The 8,711-nt window shown below is 47.0% G+C and overlaps 1 long non-coding RNA gene across 1 annotated transcript; it reads right to left on the bottom strand.

Moving 5' to 3' along the window:
* Nucleotides 1-1,670: 1,670 nt before the first annotated feature.
* On the bottom strand, nucleotides 1,671-3,417 carry LOC119336329. The gene is made up of 4 exons (XR_005162366.1): nucleotides 2,785-3,417; nucleotides 2,469-2,556; nucleotides 2,317-2,376; nucleotides 1,671-1,771 (listed from the first exon to the last, which is right to left on the bottom strand). It is a non-coding gene; the product is annotated as an uncharacterized LOC119336329 (long non-coding RNA).
* Between the last annotated feature and the right edge of the window lie 5,294 nt (nucleotides 3,418-8,711).

Here is an 8,711-nt window from a genome sequence, read left to right as displayed (position 1 = left end):
CAAAAAGGAATCAAACAGCCGCGAATCCAGTGAAATAAGTCCTCTTTCTTCTCTTATATTCTCTTCTCTTCTCCTTTCCTCCTTCTACAACTCCCAATTTCCTACAGTCCATCTTTAATCCATGAACCAATCAGTCAGTAAAAAAGTAAAACTAATCGATATGGTCTCTTGCAACTTTGTGTTTGCAACAAAGGGGTAGGCAGCATGCATGGGGTGAGATATAGTTCACTGGAATTTAACACTACATGGGAACTACGTTGAGCAAGAGTCTTTATCTAAAGCGTACCTGATGCCTTAGCTCTAGAATAGTTCTGCATAAATAAAGAGACACAAATGTCAGGCATAAACTGTGTTTGCAAAATGTAAACATACAGGCAGAGGCACACAAGCCGACTTCCAATTGATACATACTGAAGCCGACTTCAGGTTCACGAACACACTGGATAGGTTTAACTTCAGTACAAAAAATGCAAACCGGAGAAATGTCGATATTTTAAAAGAGCCTGTGTACTGTGCCGGAATCATGGACGGCTCATCAAAATTTAAATACTCTCATATTACTCTACGGTGTAATTTATTACCATTCTATCAATATCTAGAATCAGCAACCGTCCATGATTTATTAGGATTAACACACTTACTGAATGTTGTGTCATCTAATATGAATATTGATGATCCGCATAATTACTAAAAGAGAACAAACAAACTTTATGCATATATAACATATACTGGCAAAATGCGTAAGAGTTAGATACAGAGACGCATAAAAAAAGAACTATATTAATGATTGGCTGAAGAGCAAGCAATAGTACAGTGCATATCATGTGAATTTCCGTACTGCCTATGCCGAAATAAGTCTAATCCATGTTTTGCAGACAATGAAGTCCCATCCATGGTTTACAAACAATTTTGAAAATATAAAGAGCCATCCGAGATGGCAAGTAACATCCATTAAATAATGCTTTTCAATGATAATCACCTCCACAGGCAAAACTACAAAATGAAATTTGATGCATCTTCATTGAACCATCGATGAATATTTTCACCTAACATCAGGTCTATTTTGAAATAGCCATGAAAGCTTTCATCAATCGGTCACTCATGGACCATCTCTGCCTTCAGATATGTGCAGGGCTATAACACCAGGTGGGAAGATGATCAGCTAATAATGGCTGTTGAAAAATATGACAGTTTCATATCAAAAAGTGACATTGTGATAACTATATGATGCCAGCTGGTAAGATTGTACATGATGCCAGCCGGTAAGATTGTACATGACGTAACTGGGCTCCGAGGACGGAAGCCATGGCCGATAGTTCGCATGTTTGCAGAGGAGTTTGTTATAGTTTTCATCCGCGGAAGTGACGGGGAGGAAAAAAAGGACATGTATATGGCAGCAAGGGTTTCTATACTGCAACCATGGCAGCCTAACGAGACAAGCCCCACGGAGGGCTCGGGAGGCTAGGAGCTCCACACCCTCATTGATGCTGCTAGCGAAGTAGGTCGAGCCGGCGGTGTCCAACCACTGGTTCACCCACGTCGGTGCTCCAATCGCCGTCGGTGAGCTGCATTTTCATCCACCTGTCGTTGTCGGCATGGCCCACAAGCAAGTTAGCTGACAATAACTGGATATTGTGGGAGCAACGTACATGTGTTCCCTATAATTATTTACCTTTCTTGTAGACTATCTGCATCATTTATGCAGAAGCTCCAAATGTTCGTGCAGGCTAGCCATCATCTTCATGAGTCGATTCCAAAAAGCATCCTAAAGCTAACAGTTGGGTCGATCGTATTATCCGTGAAATGTCATTACAAGAAATTCAGTTAACTTCAACTAAAAGCTCGACGGCAAGACAATTAGCTAAAGTAATTCACATGCAACATCCAAGGTAAATTGGTGGCCTCAAAAGTTGGTTTTCCTGTGTTATAACAAAATATGGCATTGGCACTTAAATATCTACATAAAAGTTCAGAAGTTGCTTTCCACGCTTATCATAAGAATCCTTTTTTACAGGACTTCATAGGCCTTATCAAACTTAGTTCAAAAGCAAACAAATGAAGTGTCCAATTGTAGCTAGCTAGTAACCCTTTAAATCCCACGAAGGAAATAGGTACAGCCATGAAATATTTCTTTCATTACTTGATCATTTTTAAATGGCTTGGTTTATAACTGGAAACCATTGCGTGGGCAGCTGCTTTTCCCTCTCCTAAAGCATCGACTCTACAAATATAACACATTTTGTCACTGGAAACTCACGAATCATACGGTACAGGGGTGGAGCACACGGCGCAATAGAGCAGAAGAGAATGTTGTACCTGAAACTTAAAGGCCACATTATGGTTCGTGGGATTCTTGTCTGAGTGAAACAAATTGTTCTGTATAAACCAAAATATAGCCAGCACAGCTATATCAGAACCCATGAGGCCATGAGCACACATATAGTCAGAAGCACAGCTAAATCACGTACCTTGTGAGCATACACCATTCCCTGCAGCCACTTGATCAGGTACCATGGAGTTCACCTTGAGACACCTCGTGGATAACCTTCATACGTTCTACACAATTAAGCACAAAAAAAAAACAAATTGAGTTCACCTTGCAAGACTATTGAGAGGGATTTGTGTCCTTATCAAGTACAGACTACAGAGTATACTATGGAAAAGGGGTTCTCTCCTAAAGAAAATAATGCAGCCTCCATCCAGAAACAAACAGCGAATTAAGCACCCTCCAATTCAATTTCACTCTCATCTAAATTCTATTTCCATAAGAAATTAATCAATTACCTAGGGTTAGTCCAGTTCATCCAAAACAGTGGAGCTCCAAGGAAGAAATAAGAACGGTTGATCTACAACAGGGAAGAAACAGGGCTATCACCTTCGAGATTAGTTCTGTATCAAAGCAAGAGCTCAAGATTAGTTCTGGGAATTTTGAGCGATGAATATAAGAAATGCAGTACCGGTACTCTTGCTCCCCTTGCTCTGAGAAGGTTTGCATACCTCAGAGTGCCCAACATCTGCTGCTGGCTAAAATAGTGTGCATAAAAAGATTAAGTATATAAGCTACAGTCAGATTAGGCTAGATAAGTAGCTATGCACTTGTACACATCAAGCCTATATCGTTATTTTTATACACCAAGGCAATTCGAATGCATTAGATTAGTCCAATGTGGCTGACAAAATACTGTTAGGAAGAGAATGAACGGAGTTACAACCAGTTCAATCTACATACAGCAGCACGATGAGGTCAACTAATTGCCTAATGCAACATTTCAGTGAGTAACAGAACCACTGTGCGGTGCAGACTACAGACACTGAATTCAAGCTGAGCTTTTGCAGGTGGAGGCATATGTATGACCGTAGGAGCAGAGCAGGAAGAGCGTGCGGTCGAGCTCCATCTGGTACAGCAAAACCACCAGGTCGTCGATGCCGTTATCCCTGAAGTCATCGAACGTCTCCTCCTGGTTTCAGCACAGGTCGTAAAGAATCAGAATCATTCAGTATTGTGAAGAACGACGACAAAACCAATGGCCATAGGGTACGGGAGACGAGGGCGGCGTCGAAGTGGAGGATCTCCACAGCGGCCTTTTCGTTGTGCCAAAACTGCTTCAGCAGCTCCACGTCCGTGGTCGCCGCGACCTGCGCGGCGGCAGAGTCCTTGTCCTCGCACGGAGACATCGTCGTCACTCCCTTCCTCTCTCGCTTACTGGCGACACAAGCGCCGGCGCCGCTCCTCGCTGCCCGAACGCGATCACGCCCTGCCCTGCCCTAGGGTTCTGCGAGGCGGCGGCGGCGGCCCACGAGTAGGGCGACTCGGAGATTGGCGGAGGAGGAAGACAGTGCGGCGGCGGCTCCTCTCGGACCTCAACGTCGACGGTTGCGGACCTCGGTGACGACCTGGAGGCGGCGTCTCCTCTTGGACCTCGGTGGCGGCGGCTCCTCTCGGATCTCGGCGGTGGCGAAGGGTTCTGGTGGCTAGGGCGTCCTGACGATCGGCTTAGGAAATAGATCGAGGGATTGATTTTTTTTCCTTACGTGTGATGGAATGGACGAAATAAAACCAGACGGGGTGGGAGGAGCGCGGAAACAAACCAGACGAAAAAAACCAGCGAAATAAAACCGTGAAGACTAAGGAGTAGAGATGACCAAGCAGCACTTAGGCCGACGTACGGCACAAGACGTCGGAAGAAAGAAAGATGACCAAGCGGCACTTAGGCTGGCCATAGTGGGGGTAACATAAGTAGTAACATGTACTTGGGACTCGCAAACATGCTTATGTGGCAGGTAATTAAAGAAGAGAGATGGTTATAGTAACATAGGTAGATACCGTAACATAATAATTGTGATGCTACTATGTGTCATGCATGGCAATAAATGAGACCACCTATGATACTACTATATGATACTATGCACTATAGAGGTAGTAACATAGACTAGTAACATATGCATGTTACTAGTCTAAGTTACTCCCCACTATGACCAGCCTTAGGCCTTACACTGCTAGGGTCCAGCTGTTTGGAAGACGATCTTTGCTTTCCGTCGATCGAGTTTGGTTTCCCACGGTCCAACTCAAATACATCCCCATGCCGACTTTTTTCTTTCTTTCTTTCTTTATAATTCCTTTATAGGGCCGGTGGGTTGCCATGTCGCCTTTCCTTCTGATACCACTAGATGACCCGGTTGCGCCAATGGCGCAAGAAGTCAGTTAGTAGCGATGTTAGTAGTGAATAGGTACGAGATGTAGCTACAAACATAATGCAATATGAATTTATCACAGATAATAGAGTGAGGTAGATCATTTTACAGAAACACATACATAGGCAGTTCTAGAGCTTATTTAGTCATCTTATTAGTCTGACTGGTGCGGCGCCAGAGCGGCGTCTCCTCCGGCTAGGGCTTGACGGGGCGGAGCGCGGCCGGCGAGCTGGAGCCCGACGACGAGGACGACCCCGGCTCCATCCGCCGCGGCGTCCAGGAGCTACCACAGTGGCGAGAGAAGGACGGCCGCGGCAGGTACTCGAGGCGCGGCACGGTGTTGCACTCGATGTGGCCGAGGACGGCCTCGAGGGTGCGGCCGGGCACGGCCCACCACTCGCGCTGCCTGTCGGCGTTGAGGCGGTCCCGCGGGATGACTCCGTTGGTGGAGGCGATCTGCTCCTCGCGACGACGCTAGAAGTACATGCTCCAGAGGCCGTGGTTGTCGGCGGCATAGCGCGGCTCGTTCCGCTGTTCCTCCATCAGGGACGAGCGGATGCGGGCGATCTCGGCCCGCCGCGCCGCCCCTTCAGGCACCAGTGGCACCTGGACGCTGCCGGCGCTCAGCCTCCACGTCCCCGGCACCCGCATGTCCGGGGGTGCCGGGTACTCGGCCTCGTAGAGCAGGCGCGCCTCCGGCTCTTGGAGGTGGCGGCGGCCGAAGCCGTTCGCCGTCGCGCCGTTGCCTGGGTACCTCTCGGCCATCTTTCTCGTCGGCGGGAAGAGGCGAGTATTGCTATCTACGCCGGGGAAGGGGGGAAATGAGAGTTGTGGCGTCCACCGACGCGGAGGTCGTCTTCTATAGCCGTCACAGGGCGGCGACGGGCTGCATGCCGGGCGACAAGTGGCTGGAGGCGCGTCGCGAAGCATTCACTGCGCCGCCCGTGAGGCATCAATGGAGGCTGACTGGCGCGGCAGTCTTCGCATTGAGTCCCGCGGAAACCGAGGTGATGAGGGCGACGAAGCGGCGTCTCGCTGACTCGGCGGGCCCATTCGCTTTCGCGCCAAAACCGCTCGCCCCGGTGCTGAGGGCGGCGGCGTCCACCTCCATTGATTACGTTAAACAAGGATGGAGTACTACCTTACATTTGGCAACTTGTTGGTCCAAAAAAAAAACCCTTTCATTTGGCAACTTAATTAAGCTCCCTTTGATTGAGCACCTGACATTTGGTAACTTAACAACATTTGTAAACAGAATAAATTGGGCGTCTCCAATTTACTATTGTGTTTGTGCGATCTGCAAATCAATTAGCCATTAATTGATTTCTTCCCCAAATATAATGGCCTCTATATATATCCAAGCGCGAGGAAAGATCTCCACCATTCCAACCATCAGCTCACACACAATCCTTTCATCTTTGAAAAAAAAAATGAAACTCCATGGGCACTAGCACCCACGGTTTTCTTGATATAGAAGAAGCATCCCTCATGAGAATTCCAGAAATTCGTCCCCGACGTGGATCGAACTCTGGTCGTTAGGTTTACAATCATGCGTCCCCAACCACTGGGCTATGCCCACGTCCTTTCATCTTTGACGTCACGTAGAGTTGCGCCGGCCGTAAAGATCGATCCAATATGAAGATAACAGTGGTGACGATCTTGCTCCTCATCGGATGCCTCGCAGCTATCGTACAGTGTAAGTATGCGTCACTCATATACCTCATCAACACCAATACTACCATTCTTTTTACTAGAAAAAGAAAAGGAGGTTACCACCTATCCATTCAAATTCCATTTCGATTGATGCAAACGAGAATATTTGTACGTATCATATTACTAACGAACACGCAACATTTGTTTGATGCAACAGGTCGATTCGTGGCTGGAAGGAGGAACTATGTAGTACTTGATCGTGCCGGTGCTACATTGGTAGCCGTCAACGCAACCTCATTGGACGAGAGCAAGCTTACTGTAAAATTCTGCGTCAAGAGCCAATGTACCCGCGGGAAGGAGCCCGATCTCGAAACCTGTTTTTGCTGCCGGAATCTAAAGGGTAGTCCATGCTTCTTTTCGGATGATGAGTGCAAGAGCAAGTGTCCTGCCTGTGACCCCGTGTGCGCCCCTCCACCGGCCAACACCGATGGACAAATGCAGCGTGTAGAAATGAAAACTTAAATAGTCTATTTGTTTTGCGAACCAAACGAATTTTATGGAAATAAACATGCAAATGTTAGAAAAACAATGGAAGTCCTTGAGCTAATACAAATACTGGCTATATGCATTCTTTTGGCTTTTTTGCGGGAAAAAATTCTAATCTATTTATCTTTAATCATGATAGTACAACAAACACTATAAATAAAAAAAAAATACATATAAATTTGTAGACCATCTAGCGACGACCATAAGCAATGAAGCGAGCCGAAGGCGCGCTGCTGTCATCGCCCCTTCCTCGCCGGAGCCGGGTAAACCTTGTTGCATTAGACAGTTGTGAAGTCGTCGTGCTAAGACCCCATAGAACTAACACACCAGAATAGTAACCGCCGCGCCATTTTACTCATCAGATTTATATTTTACATATTTAGTAGTACAAATGCCCGTGCGTTGCAACGGGCAAATAAAAACAATCATGTATCAACTGCTAGCGGACAAAGGTGAACGATAAAGTTTAGCCTACTTAAAATCCTGCAGTTGTTCTGCTTTCTTTCATTGAAATATTCGAAGCTACAACGAAGGAAACGGGCTCATTGCCCCTGACTTTGGGCCACTATGATCCACAACGCTGACGCCATCCCACAAACTGATCAGTAGGGCACATGAGTCGATCATGTTGGTTTAACATTTGAGCTAATCTCGCTAACATGCTAACTGACAAAACCGATAGAGAAAACATAACAATACCGAAACAATTGCCATGGCAGTGAAATCCAACTGAATTTTTCTAAACCTACTGAACTCGCAAGGTTTATTCTAACAAAAACCTACTTTGTTTGCCATTACGCGTCCACTCATATCCAACTGTGATAAACGCCAAGATAGGGTTAACCTCGTCTCTCTGAGGTGCATATGCGCGTGTGTTGCCACGAGTTGCATTATCTTTTTTTGGATCATGGAGTGTTGATACGAAGAGGCCACCCCAATGTCCTTTACTGGGGCATATTTAAGGCCTGCACTACCACCGGATGGAAGAATAGTAATGCATGAAATAGTCTTTTAGGAAGAAACATACAGTGTAATTCATTTAAATGATTTTTATAGAATCATCGAATGATTTGAATCCAATGATTTTGATTCTGTAGATTTTTTGATTTGTAAGATTATATTTCAATCCTAATGGTTCTTTTCACTATTTGGGCCCAAACGCAAGAAAAAAAATGATATTCTCTCATGATGCGTCTCTCTCACATACTCTCGTTCTAGTACAAATACGTGCATTTGCTCAGAAAAAATGTCTTGTGCATGTCCTCCTTTTTGTGTGGGATTAAAAAAATCAATCAGCTAGTAGAAATAGCGCTCGTTAGTTCAAGCCGACACGTAGACCATCCATCATGTGTACCTCGCTCTAGAGAGGCCATGCTTCAAGGCTTATCCATTCATCTCCGCCTCCACCGCTCTCGTTCTATTCTATCTCTCCATCTCTCCGCTCCCGCGTCCCTGCCGAGCACCCGTTGTTTCCAGCCGGCCTGGCGAGTGGCGACTGTTGACAAGCTACCACTGGAAACCCCGGCGACTACCCCACAGGCCGCTTCCCCGAGAGTGCGCCGCTACCAGCAAACCCATCTCCAGCTCCTCCCCCTTGCCGTAGCCGGAGCCCGGAGGCCACCACCATGCGAAGCCTCCGTCGTGGCAGCGGCGCTGGGCGGGGCTTCTCGTCGTCTCCCAGTTGGCCCGTTGCATGCGCCACCCTCGTGGCGGTCAGCTCGCCGCTCCGTACGCGCGTCGGTGCGTCTCTCGGTGGCAGATCTGGGGCGGCTGTGCTCCCCTGGCCAAACCCGTGACTCCCGCGCGGCGCCTTCCCCCCT

Source organism: Triticum dicoccoides, chromosome 7B (assembly GCF_002162155.2).
Source record: "Triticum dicoccoides isolate Atlit2015 ecotype Zavitan chromosome 7B, WEW_v2.0, whole genome shotgun sequence".
Taxonomy (NCBI): Eukaryota; Viridiplantae; Streptophyta; class Magnoliopsida; order Poales; family Poaceae; genus Triticum; species Triticum dicoccoides.
This window is presented reverse-complemented; position numbering and strand designations above follow the sequence as displayed.